Raw genomic sequence first — 25568 nt, 5'->3', positions numbered from 1 at the left:
TGCATTCAAAATGAATACAGTTTGTATGGGTGACATTCATTTCTGGTAGCAACTGAAACAAAATTAGACCAGTTTAACTGAGATTGACATTAATATATCACTGAGCAGTAAGTTATATCACATGAATTAGACATTACAAATTCAAGAACCATTTGTTATGCTTTGAGTACAAATTTTCCTGACAAAAGTGTGATAGAGATAAATAGCCAGTCACAAAGATGTCATTCGGTCTCTTGGGGTTATATTGATGATTCCTACTAGGGAACTCTAGAAGCAGCTTACCATGCAAAGAACTGGGGAACATCTATGCTTTCTGTAAGGGTCCTTTGTGATCAATTCTTCACTTTTTAATTTTATGATTTTTAATTTAGATTTTGTGTATGTATGTGTATGTTAGCAGAAGAAACCCCACTGAGAAACTTCATAGTCTCCTTAAATGACATTAAATGTCATAGGGAAAAGATCAGTTCTGCTTTGTACTACTTCCAGGGCAGCAAGTACTGGAGCAGATTGCCCAGAGAGGTGGTGGATGCCCCTTACCTGAAGGCATTCAAGGTCGGGCTGGACAGGGTTCTGAGCAACCTGATCTGGCTGTAGGCATCCCTGTTCATTGCAGGGGGGTTGAACCACATGAACTTTCAGGGTCCTTTCCGGTTCAAACAATTATATGATTCTATGAGAACAGCTGTGAGTAACAAGGCGTCATTTTGAATGTTAATCTGATCTATCCCTGCTTTACTTTTCTCACAGCACCCTTGCAGAGCCCTTCTGGGTGTCAGCGTATTCACAGTTCCAGTGACTATCTTCAAATTGTTGATACTTTAAAATATATATATATATATATCTAAAATTTGTTACTTGCATTGCTATGCTGTGCACAAGCAGTAGCTGTAGGCCAAGATAACTTCATGTAGACAGTGCACAAAGAGCTCCTAGGATAACAGGTTACGAAAACAAACAAAAGATACACATTTCAGGTTTTGGTTTTTTATAGTGAACACCACAAAGGCCAGCATACAGTGACAGAAAACGTCAACAAACTTCTGTTGGAAAAGATAACAAAAGGCATATGAAGTATTTTGTAGGAATGCATTATTTATTTTTTCCAATGAAAACAAATTAAGCCAAGTTATTCTTTCACTGTGATTCTATCAGCGTATATTTAAGAATTTTAGTAACCTTGAGTATCATGTTTCATTTAAAACTTCAATATTTTATTTTTGCAGACTGATTTTATATTGTTTTGTTATATTATGTTTATTTGTTCAAAAGCTTTTCTCCCCTAGGCTTGGGGGAATTCAGTAGTAGAACTGAAATTGTATCTTCTTATTCTGGTTTAAGGCACAAATTCTCATATGTCAGAATTTTCTCTTGGGCAAATATTCTATCTTCTAATTCACCCAAACGTTTAGATGGAACCTATACTCAGGTTATGTATTCTTTTCAAGTACATTTTTGTGGCTCTGGATCTTGTGGACAGTGCCTGTGTTCAGTAAAGGTTTCTGATAGTTGCAGACAGGAGGCAGGATGAGTTTATCTGCAGCAGTATGGCAGTCAGCAATTGCTTTCAAGGTGTCTTTCTTGAAACACAAGTATTCACTACACAAAAGATGCTGGATGAACATAGTACGCATTTAGAAATGTTTGAATGGAGATTTACATTACGATTTGGCTCATTTTATTGTACCATTGGCTGATGCTATATGGGTCTTCCTGTTTAGCTGTCTTAATGTGATTAAAAAACAGAATGTGACAGAAGCACATCCTGTCTTTGTATGCAGGACCTTTTAACTCTGATGAATAAGTGGATGTGGCTGTAAGCCTGTAAGGAACCAGGCCTCATGATTCTCATTTTCATCATCTGAAACTAGTTGTACGTTGCAGTGATGTAAGTGAAGGCACTGCTCATACAGCAGTAAGAAGCTAGAGCAGCTCTGTGCTTGAAGTGCACATTCCTTGAATGCAATCTGAAATGTCTAACAGCAGAATGTAAAAAAAGAATGCGAAAGCTTTTTCTGCCAACACAGTCCCTAATCATCTTTTGTAGCAGGACTGAATATTTACTGAAGAAGCAGAATTACAAAATTAAGTTAACATGAACACTACCAGTGCAGACTCACAAAGAAAATGCACAAAAACCTAAAAATCTCTGTTCTCCTACTCATAGTGTACTGCATATCTTTCTGTAGTTTTCCTTCTTTTTCAGTATAATAAAGCTATGGTACACTGCATGCAGACTTTGGTAGTATACAGAGGATCTTTGGAACTAGAGTTACCATCAAATGACAGCAACAAAGGGTTGTTGTCTATATATTGGATTTGTAAGAAAAGTGCCTGAAAATTGAATAGATTTGAGTAGAAATGAATAATTCTCATTATTATAATTATGAAGTACCTTATGTTGCATTAGTTGAATGGTATCTTTTCAAACTTATACTTAGCAGAATTTTCTTTCGTCTTCATAAAAATCTTCATTGAAAAATAATTGAAACTTTTATCTAAGTGACAATCATTAAATACTGTGTTGAAACTATTACTGCTATGAAGTGCAGTTTAGAGTGGCAACAAACACTCTAATCGTTGTCAGAGGTTTTACCTTAATTATAGGGAAAGGGTTTCTGATAAAATATACATGATTTTTAGTGTTTTTAGTGGACAGACAGTAATATCAGGATTCAATGGTGTCTTCCTTAGACATGTATTTGGGAAAGAAAGATATATGTTTTCCTTTTGGAGATTTATCTCCACCCCGTAATGCATTCAAGAAGAGCTAAATTTGATGTCTCTTCAGGTAGCACAGGATATGGTTGCTTGCTTGTTCACAAGAAAGCTTGCAGTGACTCTCAGATTGTTTCCAAATACATGAGTTTCATGGTTTGAGTTACTGATTAAAGGTCACTTCTCTATTTGTATTCTACTTTGACGCTTCAGATGAGATGAAATTCTTGAATTATAAAGCTATTTAGGCAGCTATGAATTGCAGTGAGCAGTGAGAGCTCAGAGTTCAGCTCCCTGCTGACCAGATTGTTCCCCCAGAAGCTTCAGGGTTGATCTTTTTGAAGAGACTTTGTTGAGCCCATAAACGGAATTTTTTGAGGATTCTTATAATTGACAGTGGCTCAGTTTGTCTTATGTATTTTAATACCATACATGTTTTCGGTCTCATAAGCATATTTTATAAATCAAAAGGCAGATGTGCTATTGTATATGATATAGTCAAAGAGAATATTAACACTATTTAAAAGAACAAAACATAGAGCATATGGCAATAAGTATGAAATAAAAATGGGATTGCACAGTAACCTCTTCACATTGAAAATGTTACTCATTCAAATGAAATAGTGTTAATTGCATTGAGGTATAAACTACAGTCAATTATCAACATTCACCCATATCTGTTCACCGCCTATGGGAAAGTGATTCCTTGAATGAATCTGGCCTAGTGGCACCCACAAACCTGATTTTAAATGGCACATGTGATCCCAGGTCCCAGCAGCCCTGCAGGACAGTGAGCTGAATGGTCACAGGACTGTCAGAGCTCTCACTGTGTTGGGCTCTTTACACCATTTCTTTATAGAGTTTACCTTCACTTTCCTCAGGTGGTCATCAGATTGAATTGATGTGAGTGTGACAAGTAGCCCAGAAAAAATAATATAGAATCATAGAATAAATCATAGAATGGCCTGGGTTGAAACGGACCACAATAATCATCTAGTTTCAACCCCCATGCCATGGACAGGGTCACCAACCACTAGACCAGGCTGCCCAGAGCCACATCCAGCCTGGCTTTGAATGCCTCCAGGGAAGGGGCATTCACAACCTCTCTGGATATCAAATCACTTATTTTAAATCCATTTGGTATGTTTTCATTAAAAAGTTCCAGTCAAGTTGTTAAATACAGTTCCAGCACAAATTCTTATAATATATTTAATAGTTATATATTTTGTGTGAGACCCTCCTCACTCCAACAGGTCATCACAAAGGTGTTTTCTAGAATTTCAGTCAGTGCATCAGTTAGTAAGATAACTAATCAATAGTATGGCTGCAGATTGGCTCAACTGAAGTTCCAGTTGCCGCCTTCTGCTTTCCCAAAATTCTATGAAGAAAAGGCAGAAGAATTCTTAGACAATAATTCAAGTGATTGTTACAGTGACAAAAATCTATTCTGAAGAGTCTAATTCTAAAGTTGTTTGTTATTATGGCTTTCACATATAGAAACCAGAAGGACAGACTTGACTCTGTTGCTGTTTAACTGTAAAACATCAAATACTGATTATGCATAGAAAATTTTCAGTGTGCTTAGTCTCATGGCAATGAGAACCAGTGAAGTCTTTTAAATACTTCAGAAGATATACAGAAAAAGGAAACAGTTAAAGCACCGTAGCTGTCTGGTATTGCATGCAGCCTTTAGCAGTTACTGTCTCCTTCCAACTGTAAAGTGTATGCTGAGGATAATGTATATTTTCACTGTAGTTACCTATTGCTAAAGATAACTGCTCCATTTCAGTGAGAAAGAAATAAAACTTAGTGCAGCTTTTTAATAATCTGACACTACAAAGACCAGGAAAAAAAAAAAAAAAGCATTTGGATTGGGAAGAAAGCAATAGAGAAGAGATGCAGTTTACGTTTTTCTCTGTTTTTAATAAAGGCAATGTTTATATTTCCTGACCTTTTGTTTTCTTCAGTTATGCTTTCAGTAGGTACGGGCCTACAAATGCACAGAATGACCCGGGTACCAGGGTACTTTCTGCACATTTGCAAAGTGTCCTATTTCAGTTGGACTAACTCAACAGTAAAATCTGTAACAGCACCCCAGCTAAGCAGACCACTTCTCAGTCTTTAGGAGTATAGGAATGATGATACCCTTCAACTACCCTTCAGCTAATAATTTCATAGGAGTTATTTCCATTGCATGTTCAGTTGCTGATTGTCAACCTTGGTAGAGGATAGCAGGACCAACATCATTAGTCTGTAGTTGTCAGTGACTTTTCTCAACTACCATCATAAACTGGACTCATGATGAGAACAGTAGTCAGAAAGATGCAAAAGAGCTTAATTTAGATACCAAAAATACTTTCAGTGAGACAACTATTTGCATATTTCTAAGAATCAGACAAAAGATCTATCTCAAGTGACCCTGGATAACAATTGCGACATCTCATGATAGCACAGCATAAAATCTATACCGCCAAAAGTGCTCATCTGCCTGTTGGTAGTGACACAAAAGAATTTGGTATAAGAGGCTTCACAAAAAACTTTACTTTTGAAGCTTTACTTCAAAAAAACATTGAGTTCTGTCCTGTTCTCCACTTAGATAACAATAGTGATATTCCATTAATCTGCCAGATACCTTAAATAAATGTACTGGTGAGCTACAAGCTCCTCCCTGTTTCTGCAGGTCATCATGTGCATACACAAATGCTGTATACTCTCACCAGTGCTGACCATATCAAAACTCCCAAGGACATTTAAGATAACCTCTAGCCCCAACAAACCTATCATCTTTGCTTTTTGCTTAATCACAGAGTCAAGTAATTGGGTTGAAAGGGACCATAAAAAAAATCATCCAGTTCCAACCCCCTTGGTGAGGGAGCTTAAAAAGCTCTTTCAGCTTTCCTCCCTTCTTTAGCTTTCACTTCTTTGACTTCTTTCTGCTCAGACAATTGAAGTCTTTCAGTTTTTGGAATTGAAGAATTTTCCAGTAAGTCAGTTTGTATTTACCAGAGACAATGTATATCATCAGTAGTTTAATAGACAGTACTAAAACCTGGATTATAACCTGAAGATTTAGTACCCAAACATGATACTTACAGAGTCTGAAGAGTTGCCTGAGAGAACAACCATACCAATGAACTAGTAAGATAAATTTACAAACGTGTGGATCTTATTGTGTACCGTAATGAACATGGCAACATAGTAATTCCCTACTGTAATAACTTTGCAGTCAGGTTATGTTTTATTTATAGACTCACCATTTGTTTTGAAAAATGACTACCTGTTTCTTATTTTAATTAGTCCAGAATCCAATGAAGGGCACTAGCAATACTAGACAGGAGAAAGCATTTTCTACCCACAAGTAATGCAATTGAAAGAGCTTTAGAACTGTCAACACTACCTCTCCAGCTCCATTCTTCTGATAGATACACAACCTTAGTGAGAGCTGCAAGCAGCCTGTGCAAAGCAGAGACACACTGGCACCTGCCACTGCTCAAACTGAGTGGCACCTTTCCACTCAAAAAATGGCCTGTCCTCTAAAAAATCAACCCCCGTACAATCAGACATCCCAAAATCTACGCAATTTAAGAGATACTTTTATAGACATGTAAAATAAGAAGTGTAACATAAAAGTAAGACAACTTGTTCTTTTCCATATCAAGTAATGAAAGAAAAGAGGCATTACTAACTTTATGTACCTTCAGTTAGCAATTCTGTGTGACGTGGTTAAAGCTTTCTAGCAAGAACAGGGAATTCAGGCTCTGTCCTAGTTCTATCATAACCCATCTGTAGGAGCCAGAGTAAATAATTTTCTTGTTCTTCAGTTCCCATTGATAAATGTGGATAAATGGGGCATTCTTGCTTAAAAATACAGATGTTAGTGAAAAGTTTCTGATGATCCTGATATTCACAGGCTCAAAACATGTTTTCAAGTAGTTTCCATTCTTTGCTAGTATGGACCATCCTGAGGAACAGGTAATACATGGTTTTAGCAGCATAGGGGTGGGTATGTGTTTTTTTGTTGTTGTTGTTGTTGTTGTTTTTGAGGGAGAAGCTTTAGAAAAATGTAAATGGAGGGTTGACAGGAAGGAGTTTTAAGCTCCAGACCAGACTTAGGAAAATATTAATTTTGAAAAAGCAAATAGTAAATATAGTTGTGCAAAGGAAAATTGACACCAACTGCTTTCTTAATTAATGTGTGCTCTTCAAATGCACATTGGTCTGTGAGTAGCTTATGCTGGCATACCAGAATTCAGGTTAGCCTAGATACAAAAGGTTTCAATTACCAGAAGAATGTTGTAATTAATCCTGCAATGAATGAGCAATTTCTTCCTGATACAGTGGCAAGCAACACTTCCTACGGAGACAAAAAAAAGTGATGTATGTTCCTTGCAATTCTTTTCTGAGAAATCATCTCTTCTTAATCAATAAAGAAAATAAATGCTATCTTCTAGAGCCAGGTATACTGAATATTAGGCATCTCATACTCAGCTGGCAGAACCACTGAAGGAGAGTTTTAAAGACACAAGAATAGTTTTAAAGAACCAAAGAAGTGGTGCTAGAAATAAAATTGCACAAATAACTAAGTGCTATTCTAATCTAAATAATGCAACTAAAGATAATCTGGGACACAGAGTGGCTCTTGGGGCTACTTTATTAGCAGTAAATGGGTAAAAGGAGAGAGAGCATAACAGGCTGTTGGAAGAATATCAGTTGGGTAAGACAGACATAAATCTAGTGGAGATGTCAGAGTCCCAGAATTATTTTCAAAAAGAAAGGCTATTAAAACTTTTTTCACCAGTAAAATCGGGGGATATACCCTTTTGTAAACCTGACAGATTATTTGCACATGTACCAAGGGTACAGTGAGATGAGTCGAACACAGTGAGGAGAGTTGAATGTTTCTTGACTTCAGCATTACAGTAGTATTTGTGTGTTATTCAAAAATTATTATGTCCAACACTGTTACTTTAGATGCTCAAGCCTAGATTTCTCAACCCACAAATTAATGGTTTCATCCACATGGTCGACTTACATGTTGTATTCAGCCTGATGTCCTCATTCATACAGTGAAAGATGTTGCCTAGACTTAAATACTTTCTGTTTCAAGCATAATTGATTCCATTGGAAATTATATCTATTTCTCTAAATATTCTTATTTATTTACAAATAAAATGAAAGATATTATCCAAGACAAACAGATAAGGAAACTAAGACACCAAGTGTTATGTAACTAGAATTGTCCTGCAAGCTGGTGGCACTCTCAGGAAAATAGAGCCAGGCTTGATGTTGCTGTCCCTGAAAATTCTCTAGATATGGCATTTATGAGATAAGTCAAATGCCATATTTTTTTAACATATGGTATTAGCGGCATGTCAGAAATAGTGATTTATGTTCTGGATATACAGAAAATAAAAAAATGCTGTAGAAGACGTAAGGTCAAAGACCTTATATGCTATACCTAAATGCAGAACAGAATGTATATATTTAGAAGGAATTTGTCAGTGCAATTTCAACTTTTTCATTGATCAGCTTAATATTTTATACCAACTCAGACTGAAACAGGCCTGAAACTGCAAGGGAACATAAAGAGCTAATTAAAGGTAATTCAGTAGACAGACACAGAATGATTTGTGTTGGAGGGTATATTCAAGATCATCTGGTCCAACCTCCTAATAATAATACATATTTAGTTTAAAATACATTGTTTGATTTCAGCAAAATTGTTCCCTGTCTAAAGTGGGTCAAGATCAAGACATACAATAACAAATATCATGTGTGTCATGCATTAAAACAAATGATCCAGAACATTAGATAACAGAAATTGCTATGGGGAAAGATTTGGTAGGCTATCTATTGCCTCCTCCTTAGTCATGATCCTTTAGTACAAAAGAGGATCCTCTGTTGTTGGCACATCCAAAGGCTTTGTCTTCACTTCCTTAGAGATGACTTCCTTTATTATTTTCCATCTCAGCTGTAATTCCAGTCTTGAACCTTCTGCCTATCCCTTCATATATTTTTCCTTGCACCAGAGTCAGTTCTGACCTTCACAGCATGAAAGGAAAAATGATTTTGCTCCATGAATCTCCTTGCCCAACATAATTACAAATAGCACAGTGGCATTGTTGGGGAAGAGAGTGGGTGGCACAGAGCCTAATCCAGTTTCCAGGACTTTCTCTCCGTTTTCCCATTCCACGTCAACCCATAAGCTCTGCTTCTGTATGTGTGGATGCTGGAGACACAGGCAGTTGCTGGCTGCTGGATCCACACTCTTAAGTGTTCATATTTAACAGATCAGTGAAGACCTACGCAGACCAGGCCACACCTCATTTTTGCCTTCTTACAGACTCTATTAAGACAGGAAAATGGAAATGGAAGTGTATCCACAAGTGTTGTTTTGGTAAAAATTCGACAAATGTTCGAAGTACTTTTCCAGTTCCTTCTCTATAATTATTGCGTTCATGTCCAGTGATGCATGCCACAGATCTGATGAAAAAAAATACGAAATTTTAAAGCTGAAAGAGGTGTATGCATGTCTAGGATTAAAGGCTTCACTGAACTCAGCAGCTGTTACATGCATGGTGCAAAGCCTGCATGCTGAACAGAACCACCAATCTGAGAACAATATAGGCAGCCCCGTGCATTTAGAGAACTTAGATACACGTAGTATTTGAATGTACTGAGCTGCTGTTCTATTAACTGTGCTTTCTACTGGCAGATTTGTACAAACGCCTTTCCAGAAAATGCTCTTTTAAAATTTGGCTCATACGCTGTATGTATCTTGTAGTAACTTTCTTTGCTGATTTCACTGACTTTCACAATAACATACCATACCTCATACCGAAGCAAAAATATTTCATATCTCATTTCCAACTATTGCAGCATATAGTTAACTTCTACTCACTTTTCCCTATCAATTAACCAATAGAAAGCAGGATACAAGTGCTACAAAATAATTCTGGAACATGATATATTAGATAGGTCCTCAGGTAGTGGCTAATTAAGACAGCTGTGTCTCCACTCCAATAAAACAATTTTACCAGTGAGAAAAGAATCATAACAAGTAAAAATCATGCCCAGACCTTTTGTTTCCACATAATTTTAGACTGAATGTCTACCAAAAAACACCTCTTAATATATGCTGGCTTATAACAATGCCAAAATCTATGAGGAAACAGAAATAAAACACCCACTGAATGACATCAAAAATAAAATAATAACATTCATTTCAGGCTAGTGAAAGACAGTGATGTGTGCAGAAGGTCTAACCACAACTTAGGGTATATCTATGAAGCACGATGATGAAGAGCTATGGCTCTTCAGCCTTGTGAAGAGAAGGCTCCGAGGTGACCTGATAGTGGTCTTTTAGTATCTTAAGTGGAGCTACAGGAAAGAAGGGGACGGGCTCTTTAGCAGGGTTTGTGATAACAGAACAAGGGGAAATGGTTTTAAGCTCAAAGAGGGTAGATTTAAGTTAGATGTAAGGAAAAAGTCTTTTACAGTGAGCGTGGTGAGGCACTGGAACAGTGATGTGGTTGATGCTCTGTCCCTGGAGACTTTCAAGGCCAGGCTGAATCAGGCCCTAGGCAACATGATCTAGCTGCAGGTGACCCTGTTCATTGCAGGGGAGTTGGACTAGATGGTCTTCAGAGGTCCCATCCAACATTAAGGATTCTGTAATTCTATAATATGTTACTATAATGACAAAAGCAGGGAAACAAAGTATGTCTGGGATATCATTTCCTTTATTCTTCTGCTCATGATCTAGGAGAGGATGGAGAAATTACACTGACCAAGAACTAAGGGTTCTTAGTGTTGAGACTGCAGTAATAGGAGTATTCTCTAGCAGAAGGAATTGAGAGCAAGTTGCAAGATCTGCTAAAATCCTTTCAGGGTACTACTGACAGAAATTACTATGGCAGAAACAAGAGACTCATCTATTGCGTATTTACTGTTACACATTTCTCTTCATAGTAAAATTATGATACAGTCTACAGTCTATCTGTAGGCTGGGGAACACAGTGCCTGGAAGTTTCACAGTTGTCTTTACTTACCTCTTGTGCTCTGTTCACAAAAAGGTAAGGGAATTTTAAAGGGACCAGTAGCACGCACAGACACTTCTACATATGTTCATGCCTGTTCTGCCTGTTTTTAATCTAATTTGCAGTATCTTGAGACAGGAATTATTTTCTTTCTTACCTAAGCATTTATATACCAAATAACTTTTACAGTCATTCTAGTCCTGCACAGGCAGTTTGTTAAAATATTTTACTGTTCTTTAGTTGAAAATGAGTTATATTATATGCTTGCAATTTCCACACTGTTTGGGAATCATTTGAAGCCACATTTCTAGTGTAAATCCTAACATTTAGGAGTCTGCTACCTCTGTGAACATGCCTGCCACAACTGTGTAACTCAAGATGGTGGTACCAACAATTTGAACAGTCAGGTTTTCTTTTTATTTCTTCCCAAGGATAAATGTATTCTCAGGGTTCCACATGGTTATTTCTTTAATTGGATAATGCCTTCTACAGTCATTGGGAGAAAACCAACATGCCATCTGAATGTTTTCCTCCAGAGATTAGATTCGTGATGGGATTACTTGGTACATCTGTAATATTTAATGGAGCCGAAACTATATACGTGATTTCATTCCACTACACCCAAACTCTTATTTGTGTGCAACCCAACCTACAGCCCCAAGCAAGATCAGATCAGTGAAAATATTACCAAGTAACTGTTGATCATGAACCACCAATTAAAGAACATTATATTAATGTTTTCATGTGATTATTACATGAAAAACAGGCCAGAGGTGTATTAAAGAAACTTTCCTGAGGATGAAGAGCTAAGGGAATACAGCAGCACACTGGACAAAAATGGAAATTTCTCTACGATTTTCACTATTTTCAAAAATAACTAAGTTATTCAAATGTAGAAGCGCAATTATTTATTTTCTGTCCACAAGTTCATGTAAAATGATCCCTCTTTTGCCCTCTCTTTTTACAACAGAATACTGCAGAGGGAACAAAGAACGCTTGCATTATGGGCGATGTGTTTTTATTCATGCATATTCAGAAATAATGGAAGCAGTCCCTCAAACTTTCAAAAACAAATTTTCATCCAGCAGAGACATAAGCTAAGAAAATTTTACCTGGCAGCCAGAAGTTTTCAGAAAGTTGAGAGCAGTTGAAATTGGGGGTAGCATGGAAAACGTCACACAACCTCAACAGCAGTAGTCATTTTCTCTCCTACTGTAATATGTTACAGTATAATTTATTCATGTTCCAGAGAACATTAGGTAAAAGTAATGATTTTTTAGTGCAGGAGGAGTTAACTCAAATCCTGTAATAGTCAATACAGTTGCTCACATGTAAGATTAGGATGGGGCTTTTGTCTCAAATAACTGCTTTCCAGTTCTACTAAATGAGCAAGATTCCATTTGGGATGGAAATACAAAGTGCTTGTCAAAATGCCATTTCCTACTGAATCTCAGTTTCCTGCCCTGGGAAAACAATCCTTAACAGCTCCCGCCAGCTATCCCCCACCCTCATTGACTCCCTCCACATGTTCCCTGTTTTCTGAACAATTATAACACTTTCTAAGCATAGAAATGCTTGCTTGCTAAGTATATTGCTTTTAAATTAGTTCTTCAGCTAAGAAAAAAAGAAAAAAAAAATAGCATTTACCATGTGATAGACATTGAGCTACAGTGCCTCCTCCTGCCTCTTTGTGATCACTTTTCCTAATGCAATGAGTTGCTTTTGTTGTCCATTCCATGGAATTTCATGGCTTGATTTTCCATTTATTTTTTTACACAGAAATCAGATATTTTCACCTAGATAAGGGTCTATATAAACAGTATCAGACTCAGGGCAGAGTATATATTTAATTACAAAGAAAATATCCTTGAAACACTACTGGATAATGACAAAGTTTACTTTGCTGTTTATTTCGTAATGTCTTTAAATCAATTTCAGTTAATAGGCACCATTCTCTGCAAAGTTTGGTTTTATAGTACCTTTTTTTCTCTCAAAACCATCAGAAATTTCTGTTTTACAGTTAAGATTGCAGTCTGTTCTAAGCAGGCCAGGACTTCCAAAGCATTATTTAAATGCCTCAGCTGAATACCAGCATTCTTTCATCCCATTTCATACACTGAAGTACCAAAAGGGTAAATAACTTGCAATATCATTTTTGACTGACTTGGCTTTGAAAAAGGCACAACCTACATAAACAACTGAGCAGTTGTTAGGTGCTTAACTGGATCTCTAAATGATCCTGTACGCTAGTCTGCTAATGCTGGTAATGATTATAAACACCTCCATTCATCGTACTAATGAGTTATAGCCAATAGAAAAGGACAAAATCTATAACTTTTCCACAAACTTAGTTAAATGTCAAGGTTTTTAAAGGCCTAGTTAGCAAGTATATTAGATGAGATATGTCAGTTTCCCAATTTACGACTCTGACTTGTCTCTTGTGATTCCTTATAGCCTCTAGCCATTCTCCTCTTACCTGAGGCATTCTCTGGCAAAAACCTGATGCTTCCAGTCATTCTGCATTCTTGTGTTCCTTCAAAAATAATTGGACAGGCAGCTCTCCATAAACAATCATCATTAGTCACATAAGGTACACAGATAAGAATACCATACAAATAAGTTTCAATAGAATGTCTCGAGCCAAATAATAATAATTCGGCCAGCATGCTAAAAATGTGATTGACAGGGAGTTAATGCACTTAACACTTTTCCAGCAGGCTGTTAAAATTAGTTCCTTGATGCTCAAAAAGTCCTGCTCCCAGAAAAGTGACACCGACATTGACCAGTGAGTTTGTTGCTGTTCAGTAACCTGCTCCATTTCCAGACTATATGATTAAAGTCATTATGGGAACTGTCAGTAGGAGGGAAAAAAATGGAAACTGTCATAAAAAGCAACTGTTGGAAATCTTAGGTTATTTTATAATGCTAAACTATTTAAAAATATTGTCTCTAATTTTAATATCCCGATACATAGCCATAAAATATGGTATACGTGTAATAAATTGAAACCTTTCAGGTTATATATGATAAGTGGTATATACATCCTTCTTTACTAAGTATACAGTAGAAAGTAAATTAATTACAATTTCCTTTTACTTCAAAGAAGAGTGAATTAGCATACCAAAAAAATCCAATTTTAAAATGTTACCATCCTATCTAAACACTCTCAACTGGATAAATAAAACCACAGACTAATGGAAGAAAAAAAAAACAAGGATTCACAGTTGCAAAAATTTTGTTAAAAGAAGAATGTTGACAGCGTATTCCTTTCTAATATCAGTCCTTCAGAGCCAATGAGTTGCTTAATGGGGACGTATCAAATTAGAAGAATAAATATGTCTCAATTTCAATTTAAAACTTTTCTAAATTTATTCTAATACTTGATGCAGTTATGTAGGAAAAGTTTTAACTGACCCACTGAGAGCAAAAGCAATGTAAATTGTTTGTTATAGAAGGCTCACAAGACTTTTGTGGTGCTCAGATGGCATAACTTATAGTATTTGTCTCGTATTTTAATATTTGATAGGATTTACTGCATTTAAAAAAAATAAAATAAAAAAAATAATATTAAGCTGTTTAATGATTTTTTCCCAAATCAACATAAAGATCAACATAAAGATCTGACCCTTTCCTTCTTGCACTTAAAATGCTTTATAGATCAGGAGGGTGCTTAAGAAGATAGCTTCTTTATCTAACACAATAATGCCAACACTGTAATTTTCTTATATTTATTTTTCTTTTTTCACCTGCTATGCCTAGGTTTTGACACTAAGAATATTGTGTTTGATATTTTCAGCATTAAAAACCACTTTAGGCTTTGGTTCCATTTTACTCCCAGTCAGAAAGATCAGAAAAAGCTCAAGTCACACAGTGAGAAACTTTATCCACTGAATGAGACATTATCCATTCCACCAGACTACAAATCAAAGAGTATCTCTTAGGCTGCTTAAAAATTCATTTTAAAATCTGATCCTGATTGTACTTTTATGGTAATTTCATACCATCAATCATCCTTTTACCTTTAGTCTCTAGGTCCACTGCTTTCCCCATAGATCTCATTCACTCTACCTCATTATAATTCTTTAGGTGAGAAAACAGGGTAAGAAACCTTAACAGAAAATGAGAGAAAGATGTAAATTTCTTGAGAAAAGTCAGGTTCAGTAAGAAGCATAGCTAATGATATGTTCTGATCTATGTTTTTTTAAAAAAAATTAAAAGATATGGGGATAGTGTCGAGTGAAAAACACATTTTTCATGCAAATAACGTGTTTGCAATCTGTATTCTAACTCAACAGTATCATTTATACAACTAAGCTGTCAAAGTATCTTCTTAGATGGAGTTCCTTAAAAAAAAAGAACAAAAGAAAGATTTTTGGAGCTCCACAGAACTTTTCCTAATTACCACACTGAACTTCCTACCATTCTGCGCTTTCCATTATGATAAGGCTGACCTGACCCATCCTTGCAAATACTTTGGATTATGCAAATTGTAATAATTAGGATACCAAGCTAACTGTAGAGTGCTGGAAACGTACTGATCAAAACTGCTTTCTTACACCTAAATTTGTGCTGCAAAGGGAAATTTTTCCGCTTGTTTACTGTTGCAGTAGCACTGATTCCTTCACCAAGAAACAGTTATTCACAGGAAGAGAAAGTATATTTCTCTGCCAACCAGTCCTCAATGACAGCTAAAATTCTTTGAAATAGTTAAAATCTAGTTTCTACATTAATCACTCTTTCCCAGAAATCAGTATTATATTTTCACTCTTTTCATTTGAATCCTGACCGTAATGAAAAGCCTATTTTACAGCATAGAGAGATATGACAAATAATGAATCCACTGTGCACACTCAAGACATCTTTCTTGACTGGGAAAAAAACCGTTGTTAATCACAAGGGAAAAGAATGGTTTTTCCAATACTGTGGGCCCATCCGTGTAACAGTTCCTAATGTCTTTTACAAAATGTAGCCATAAACCACTGAATACTGGTAATAGCAATAATCCCTCCAAAATGGTTTGTTACCAGCAGTTACTGACCAGTTTCTTAGTTAATGGCCTGAGGGGAAAGGCTTTAAGAAAGCTGTATTCACTGTTTCCTCCCAGGCAATTTAACTGGCTGCATTAAACTGTATTTTCATTGAGTTTCCTAACATTTGTACTCTGATAAAATTCTAGTCAGGAAGGGAATGAGGCGGAGGAGGGGTATGTCACCCCTGTACTTGGAAACAGCAGCATTCAGAAAAATTACTGAGAATCTTATTACTCCAAATGAGGTTAGAATTTGGGAGTGAGCGTAAAAACATATTTTAAGCTCTTTAGGTATCAAGTTAAATTAAAAGTAATCCACAACTTCATCAGAAGAAAGCTGAAAGATTCTTCAGCTTCATGGTACGATACAATGCCCTGGAAACAATGGGGGAATACCAGAAAAAAAACGTTATGTGCTTCCATTAAAAAACAAACTGCCAATCTGCAATGCTCATTTATTTTCATAAACTAACTAAAAACAGTATCTTATTTGGAAGAGTATTACATGCTAGCATGATACACAGTAATATTAAAAAGTTAATAAAACATGAGTACAGGAGAGCATAGAAAATTAATATACAGTTTTCATTTGTATTTTATGCAGTTAAAATATGGTTTCATAAAATGCTTCTCATTATGTCATTGACACACAAGCTTATGCACATGGATTTTTATATATTTTTTTTTATTTTAAATATACCTGCTTTATCCATACTTTTAATATTATTTTCAGTAAATGCAAATACAAAACTAAAGGGTAAAGCAAGAATATTCCTACACTGTTTCGCCTACATGATAAGCTATACATCGAACACATTAATGCTATGTTCTTTCCTCTGCCTGCCTCTGCAACACACTGGGTTTAAGTGCCATCTCTTCAGTTTTTGCTCACATGGGTAAAAAGTCTCATTAATCAGAAACTTTTTTTCCCCCAAGTATGGCAGTAAAGTCAAAGGAATGATTGGCATTACACAAAACACTCTGTAACATACACACAGGAATTTATGTTCTCATTAGGCACAGCATATTAAAAAAATACAACCACCAAATAGTCTACATCTTTGCTTGCACTATATAGGATGAAGAAACGAGAAAGAAAAGAACCATGCATAATGTGCAGGGAACTGGGGGAAACTGGAAAGGATTTGAGGTTTCTGGAGTCCCTGCACGAACAGAAGGAATCGTTCTGGGGAACTCTGACAGCCTGCTTTAAAGCTGTGCTGAAAGGTCGTAGATGGCACAATCCCAAGTTAAGTTATCTGCATGGGAGGCTGATGTGAGGGTTTGTTGGGACAGAATTATTCAGTCCACGCATGGCCTCTGGGAGGCTGTCAGGCAGTTGGTGCCACTGCCCAGCTGCACTGTATGTAGGAAGACTTAGTGAAACCCGCCTTTGCATGAACCTTGCTTTTATTAAAGTGCTGGAGGAGAGCTTCTGTTTGCTGTTACATCCCAGTTTAAGTCTCTCTGCAACCCAACATAGGGATCTTGGCAAATCTGGATCTATCACAACTTCCATATACAGTAGTCTTATTTTACAGAAATATAGAAAAGTGCATTCTTTCGCTGAAATGGGCTGTTCATTCATCATGTGACTATAAAGTTACGGTGAGTACAGTGGACTCTATAATACACACACACACAAAAAAAAAGCCTAAAAATAAATAGATATAGAAACAGTGTTACTTTGAAACACAGAGTTATGCAAAAGAGTCAATCACAGGATGCCTTCAGTAAATAAATAGTGGTAATAAGTGGCGTTAAAAATGACTGAAATGGAGCAATTAGGTAGCAACATGGAAACTTGGATGATGGAAATGTGAAGGAGACAAAGAAAACTGACAAGAAGTAGAGAGAGAAGGGCTGGTGCTTGAAGATTAGAGATGAAGTTTTATGTGGGAGGCAGTGGCTGAAAGATCCTTGAGAAAAGACCTATCACACTGGTCTGATGTGGGCTTTTTAGTCAAAAGGGCTGTTTTAAAGAGAGGAATATATGTTCCATTTACAATATATAGCTGCAGCAAGTTGAAACAATTTTCTTTAGTAAGAGGAATAGCACTTGCACTTCTTTTCCCCTGATGTGTAATAAATATGAGAAGCTTGAAAACCTTTTGTTTTTATGGTTTTGCTAGCTGGCCTAATCCTCCAAATATCAGATGTTAATTCTGGTTTTGTTGGAGGATATTTCTGTGAATGTACCTCCTGTACCTTAATTGAATTGGTTATAGAGAGAAGGGACTGAACATTTAATAATGAATTCTTCTTTCAAAAAATTACTGAAACCAAAGGATGAAACATTAATAGAATTACTGTGTAGTAAACTATCCAGAGAAGTGCTAAGCATAAAAGGCCTTATCATCCAGGTGACTGTGTACGTTAAGCACTCTGTTTGGATAGAGAAGGACAGGTGGAAACGTGGCCTCCACTGGACATTGTTTCATCTCTAACCCTCAGTGGTGTCCAAGCTGTTGGATCTGTTCGGCTGAGGCCTGGGAAGGTTTTGAAACATCAAACTGAAGGCTAGATCCTTTGAGACGAGAGACTTCTCAGATTAAAAGCAGAGCCTGGGACACAAGAGACATGGAAAAGAGAGAAGAAAGGTATTTTCCTGGCAACAAAGCTGACTCAGTCATGTCTTATTTGGATATTTTGAAAGTAGTGTTACTTGTACACAATTTGGATCATCTCTGTTCAAAGTAAAATAATTCACATTCACTTTGAATATCGGTCATTTACACTAGAAAGATGCTCAGAAGTTGCGGTATTTTTCTTCTGCTTGTAGAAATCTTAATAGCTGTAAAATCTTAATTCTGCTATGATGCAGAAATGTTTGTATTTCATGCTAAGCTAAAAAATTCTCTCAAATTCACCACAAAATACATCAGATTTCGGGATAGTTCTTATCTCTGATAGTTTCCATAGGAAGAGCTGGATGGGTGATATCAACTTAATTCCTAGACAGTTTTCTTCCACTGATGATAGTACAGTGGTTGATGACAGAGGTGAGGATTTGAAGAGATTGTAGTTGGTGGATTTTGTGTTTAACAGACTTGTGGCAACATACTGAGACATGTAAACTGGCAGATATAAAACTAAGCTCTTTTAAAAAAATCACTTCTTAAGAACATTTTGCTGTAAGGATGACCATACCATCTATCAGTTGCTTTGCTGTGCACGGGAAGACTGGCAGGCAAGTGCCCTGCTGGGGCCAAAGCAGTAATTCTGTGCTTACTTGGTTTGTTATTGAAATAATCCAATGAACTCTCAACTTGTTTCACTTCCCAGCATTTTATTTAAATCTCAGTGGGATGATGGAGCATTGGAAAAGACCTAAAATTTCATAGCTGATCCTCCTTTCAAATCTCCAGGCTCAAACAGAATCACATACTATTAGATGACCCTTTGCACTGATCGTTCTGTCAAAGCTCTGGCCACATACTGCCAAAGCGGTCAGTAATGAAGTGGTTTCTACTGTCACTTGTGCAATATTAGCAATAGTGTAAGAAATGTAGCTCCTCCATTTAAAAAAGAAAACAGAAAAAATACACAATGACTTGGGTTTGTTTAATTTTTTTTTTTACTTTACTCCTCCTGCTAATACATATGTGACAAATATTATTTTCCCAGATGACACTTGTACAGTAGGTCTATAGGAAATGTCAGCCAGAAAAAAAAAAATCCTGAATTAATGTGCATTCTGAAAGCCTTCTCATTATTTCTCATGCCAACTAGGAGCTTACTAAATAACAAAATAGAATGCAAATAATAAAATAATGCAATTAAGCTTGTATAAAGTTGGGTGACTCCAGAAATAGCAGAGATTTCTGCATTCTACTTCATATATGTGTGTTATCTTTAAGAAAGGTGGGGTATGGATTTTATGCACATTCTACATTCTTATCAGTAAAAAAGGCAACCTAGAAATAAATAAATTAAGGTGGTACCGTGCAATATAACAGCATACAGCGATGACAATAATGGAATCTGCCAGAGGTCATCTTTATTAATCCTTTCAAAATAAATTTCTGTCTGGGAACTGCAGTAGGGTCAAAAATGAATATCGAAAAAAATCCTCCAGTTTCTGAGATTTTTTAAAAGAATGAGGTTTATTTCTTAATCTTTTTAAATCACGATAAACTTTGTACAGTAAACTACCCTCAGTCAGATTTTTAGTAATTTGTTTGTTGTTTTTTTCTTTAGTCTTCTTTCCATCTTTCGTAAGGAAAGCTGAGACTTGATCACACGAGCTAATGCATTAAGGAATCCTTACTGTAAGGCGTGCATTGTGAAAAATATCACAAATGCAATTTGTTTGTTCGGGCCCAAAGGCTATGAAACACAAAGAGGATTACAGTAATGCTTGCAAGAAATTCTTCTTTCCCATTTTTGCCTTGAAAGAGAAAATAAGCAGTCCTCACTTTGACGGTTTTTTATGCTAGCAATGGTTACAGAGGCCTCCAACTTTTCTTTTTTGTTGTCCAGTCTTCTGAGCTTTTTAACACTTTCTGTTCCAGAAGCTGTTCCTCGCCCTTGGCCAACTAGACGATTATGCACAGATCCAAAGATAGATTTCCAGGGGGAATGCCAGAGAGAACAGGAGGGCTGCATATGCAGTACTAGTCCCCTGACACATCCTGAATGCCCAGTGTGTATGTCCAGTCCATCATGCACTCAGTAATATGAAACCACAAGGTGTGCTGGTCTAGAAATTAAAACATAGTTTGACACATTATGGAGTCTTTGAGTGATTTTCATTAGCAAGACAGATTACTGTAATATATGAAACAGATTTTTTTTCAGATATTATGTTAACAAGAAAAGTTCAGAATGCTCCTGCTACCAAAATAATAATTAAAAAAAAAAAAAAAAGGCCTAGGGAAAGAAGCAGCATTCTTTTTACCTGCCTTAAGCATAATCTCATTTAAGCTGAGAGCAGAGAACAGAATCAAAGATACAGTTCAAAGATTCTGCTCCTCCACTTGGGGAACAAAAAGATGTACAACCTGAATGGTCACTTAGAGATAAGAGTTGTTACAGTTTCAAAACTAGAAAAATAAATAAATAAATGCAGTTGTTGAACAGAACATTAGCAAGAAATTTGTTGTAAATCACTTAATATGAATTAGACCATGCCCACGTGTGGCCAAGAGGCATTTACCTAAACATTGGAGGCTGCCATATCCTGAAGCAGAACTGAGCTTCAAGTGGATGACTGCAGCTATTAAGGAAAATCTCTTAATAATCTCATCAGTAACTGTTACCCCTAAAATTATGGGGTTCAATCAGGGAAAAAAAAAAAAAAAAAAAGGAGGTGAAGACCCACAGATACCCACATGTTATAAAATTAATGTGCACAGACAACACTAAAAATGAACCTCACTGAATCCAGTAAAATTGTTGTCTTTTCTGTCAGTCTGATCTTCTCTTTAGAAGTCCCTTTCTGTTAAAAACACAATAACATAAATCCAAGCAATAAAGAACTCAGTTAAAACATTACTAGTTATATTATTATTATTGTATGGGAACTGTTGAATTACAGCAAGAACCTCTGATTGATCACCTGAGGCAAGCACTGAGTCAGCTGCAGGAGCACAGGTGAAGGCAATTCAACTGTGTGACCAGAAGGGGTGGAGCCAGGCTGCACCTCTCCTAGACCCCATTTAAGGGCTGACTGCTACCTAAGGAAGGATCTCTCTCTGGAGATTGCTCCTCATGGAGTTTCTTGTGAGCCTACAACGCTGGTGAGCACTTTCATTTATCTATGGTATATCTGTCTTATCTATGATAAGAAATCTTTTCCAATTTGATAATTTTACTAAGCCTAACTTCTCTGTATACTTATTGATCATCTAATACTTTACAACATCTGTATGCTTATGGACCTTATACTTATGTATGCAGAAATATTAATGTGCATGCTATTTACAGCCTCCTGCATTTCTCTTTTTTTCTTTAGCAAGTTGACAATAAAATTTTCAATGGTGAGATGATTTTTTTTATTATTTTAAACATGGAGGTCTTTTCTTAATTAAAGTTGTTCCTAAATTCCCAGAGTACATAAAATGCTAAGAAGTCTTAGCAAAAAAAAAAAAAAAAAAGCTTCATGTAGCCAAGAATTATAAATTAAAATGCTAAAGTTAATTAATAAAATACATAAACTGCAGATCATCCTGCATTTAATCCTTAGTATCTTAAATAAATAAACATAAATAAGGCTCTCAATACAATACAGGAGTTAGTAACCAATTTAGCATCCTACAGCATCTGTGAAGAATAAAAAACAGGCTCTCTAACATGCTACAAATAATAAGCTATAATCTTAATTTTAAGTATTTGAAGGATTTTAAATGCTACGGTTGTGAAGAATAAAATAACAAGACTTTTTTATCCACCTTCCAAAAGGTCCCTTTTTTATCTGTGTTTCTTCTGTGTTGTCAGGTTTGACTGTAGCATTGTAAGTGAGGACCTACCTTTTATCTTAAAGTGGGTTTATACTTTCAAGTCACTTCTTTACATCATTCTTGAGCATCTTAAGAGTGCTTTTGTTCTAGTTCATTACTAAGGACTTTAGAGAGGTCATTGTAGAAGTACTATTAAATTGTTACTCATTTCCTTTTAATTTATTTTGTTGATGTGCTGAAAGTATGTTGGAAGTGACTTACAGGTATTCATAAAATTAATTACTTCTGGTATTGGAATGAAAATTTCTCATGAACGAAATCATGGGCAACATGCCCAGATCTTTTTAGACAGCTCATGAAAGCACTCCAAATGTCTGTGTTCTATGGAGACTATGTCAGTCTGACATAAAGAGTGATCTCTGATGAATACAGCAGCACAAGTGCTTTGTTGTAACTGTGATGGGAGGACTTTGCTCATAAAAACAAGTAAAGCAGAAGATGCTGCAAGCTGCTTGCATGTATTTATCTGAAGTCAATGTGCTTCCGGTGCACGCTCGCTGTAGCTCCTTTGCTCCAGCACAGTGTCAATGGGTAGCAGGTAGCCAGTCCAAGTGTCTGAGACTGCGGAGAAGATAATGCTATGAAGAGTGACCTGGGAGAAGCTGACAGCATTCTTTGTGCTTTTGGCAACATCACTAACAAAAGGCATTCTTGGATCTGAGTTTTGCTTCCTGTTGTTGAAGTGATGTCTGAAACCAAAAGAATATAATTGTGTTTCCATTAGACACAACCTAGTATTGAAGTGATTGTGGCTAGTAAACTGAGGAAACATAGCATGGAAGTTATACTGAAAACATCCACAGAAACTATATTTTTGGTATGAAATTTTTGAAGGAGTACATCTTGTAACACAAGAAATGGAGCATGCTTTTCCATCAAGTTTTATTTGCAGTTTTTAAGTCTTCCGCATGTATTTTTGGGGGTAAACTGAAAATTCATGTTTAACTTGAAAAATGTAACCAGCCCAAATATGTGATAGGATATCTCCTTCTATCTTCTTGGCTTTTTATCTGTTCCTCCTGTTGACAAAAACACAGCTACTTTCATCTGGATGCTTCTCTAGTGTCTCAGATATGACCTCATCTTCTGCAGGTGTTCAGAGTAATCTTGTCACTGACAACCATACTTTTCCAGAGTAATACTAAACAGATTGAGAATTTATTCATTCCTCAGCTCTAACTGTATCTTTCTTTGCTCCCTCTGATCAATCTGTCTTGAGTGCTGCTTTACCCTGGTGTATTGTTTTCTTTCCTACCCATATTTTTGAAAGTCTATTTAGATAGTCTGTTTTATCAGTTCTAACATCAAACTCTATCATTACCTGTTTTGCCTTAAAATAAATAAACTTCCTGGAATCCTGTATCATGCTAACTTCAGAGCAGCTGTCTATGCAGTATAATAAAGACATAACTTCATTATTATGTGCCAGCATCCCTGGTTAGCGAAACCCAGCTAGCGGGGGGAACAGTAGCTCAGAAGGGTGGGTGCAGCTCAGGCTTCACGAGGCAGGAATCGACGTAGTCCTTTTCCTGGGATCTTTGGAGCAATCGTGTTTTCATTGTCTACAGTGAGCACACTTCTTTATCTAACCACGTACAAGAGAGGAACTCTTTTGAGACGGTCTCCTTCAGAATACTGAGGGAGTTTTAAGTATGGTCAAATAATTTGTTCATAATTATTTTTACCCCAAAATACTGAATTGTAATGTCATCATTCTTGACTAAAACATTTTCTGCCCTGTTTGTGTAATATCACTTATTTATCCTCATAAAAGTGTCACAACCACTGCCAAACAAGGCAGAAACTGCTACCTTCTCTTTGTGATAACTTGTCTCTGACCTCTAAAAGAGCAGATGACATCTCATAGTGCAGAATTATGAGTTTCCTTCATTGGAGATTTCTTTTGCACATGTCCAGTTTCTGTGAGTTTATGCACCCAAGCACTTAAGAAAAGTCTTACCCCTGTTCAAAGCAAAATACGCTTTTATGATTGAATATTAAGCCATTTGTTTTTTTTCTATTTGTTTTTCCCCAAATAAGTGTGTATTCCTTTAAAATATTTTATTAAAATCTAGAACACAGTATGGTGATAAGCTGCTAGACTTATTACGTACATTTAAAACATGCACGCACATATGCTGATCTGTTCAGAATACCTCTTTCTTAAGTATTGTGTTATTAATTACGATCTCAACAATTACAAAGTACATTACAAAGTAATGAACTACTCTGAAGTTAAAATGTTGTATTTTCTAAAACTCTAAACTCAAAAACATTTCTTTTCCTCATTTAATTTATTTAGAGATTAAATCTAAAAATCTCATTAACTTAAAATGTTTCTATTTCTATCAAAGCATAAAATAAATAAAAGGAGGTCATAGGCCATGTTTTCAGCTGGCAAAATCAAAAATGGCATAGCTATTGAAGCAATGTTTTGTGCTAGCTGAGAATCTAGCCCACATTTCCGAACATTACTATGTTACTCATCTGCTATTTTAAAATGTATTTTTAATTTAAAGGTTATGAGCCACTGGAATTTGGAATATACATACAGAAAGCTGTGAAGCATACTGCCTGTAATTACAGAAATGAGTGTCAGGTTAATGCCTAATATTTGTCTTTGGTAAGATGACCAATGTTCTTCTTAGACAAATGAAATGCTAATGATTTCCTATCTGCACTTTGGATCCCAGCCTAATGCAGTGCTACATGGTGTAGCTTATTACGAAGAAAGTGTGGAGGGAATTCACTGAAAGTGAATGATGGTGATGTACTGTATTGAAGGAGAAGTAGCTAAGCTACAAATAGGTTATATGTAATGTTCATAATACAGTGATGAGAAAAGAAACAATATTTAAGATACTCAGAGATGGTCTTTTCGATTAGGAATAAATGATTCAAAGCAAAGATAAAGTTTTAAGTACACAGAAGGATCTAAATGTCCTAAAGAAGGTGAAGGCTGGACTGCTTTCAGTGATGTGAAATCTAAAAGTACAGAATATCAACTAACACTGTTAGGGACTAAATGAGGAGAATGTTGGTGCAATATGGACTTAAATTCCTACGTGGGTTCAATTTTTGGAACTATAGTTATGTAAACATTTAAAACCTGGCAAAAGAAGTTGCAGTACAGCAACTTTCAGTGACAGCTTTGGAGGCATAAAGTCTGGGACAATGTGCTGCCTCAGAACAAGTTCCTTCCACCTGGAATAGTGTTCTGTGTCACCTTACCAAGTCACCTGCAGCTCAGCCTATCCCATCTCTTGCAGGAACAAATAGGCTACATCTGCATTTGCTGGATTTCTACTGATGCTAATATCA

At 36.2% G+C, this 25568-nt stretch overlaps 1 protein-coding gene across 9 annotated transcripts in view; it reads left to right on the top strand.

The window, feature by feature from the left end:
• Positions 1 to 25568, top strand: part of TTC29 (tetratricopeptide repeat domain 29) — a 238501-nt gene that overhangs the window by 76700 nt on the left and 136233 nt on the right. The window lies entirely within an intron of this gene.

This window comes from Gallus gallus, chromosome 4 (genome assembly GCF_016699485.2).
Source record: "Gallus gallus isolate bGalGal1 chromosome 4, bGalGal1.mat.broiler.GRCg7b, whole genome shotgun sequence".
Lineage (NCBI taxonomy): Eukaryota > Metazoa > Chordata > Aves > Galliformes > Phasianidae > Gallus > Gallus gallus.
This window is presented reverse-complemented; position numbering and strand designations above follow the sequence as displayed.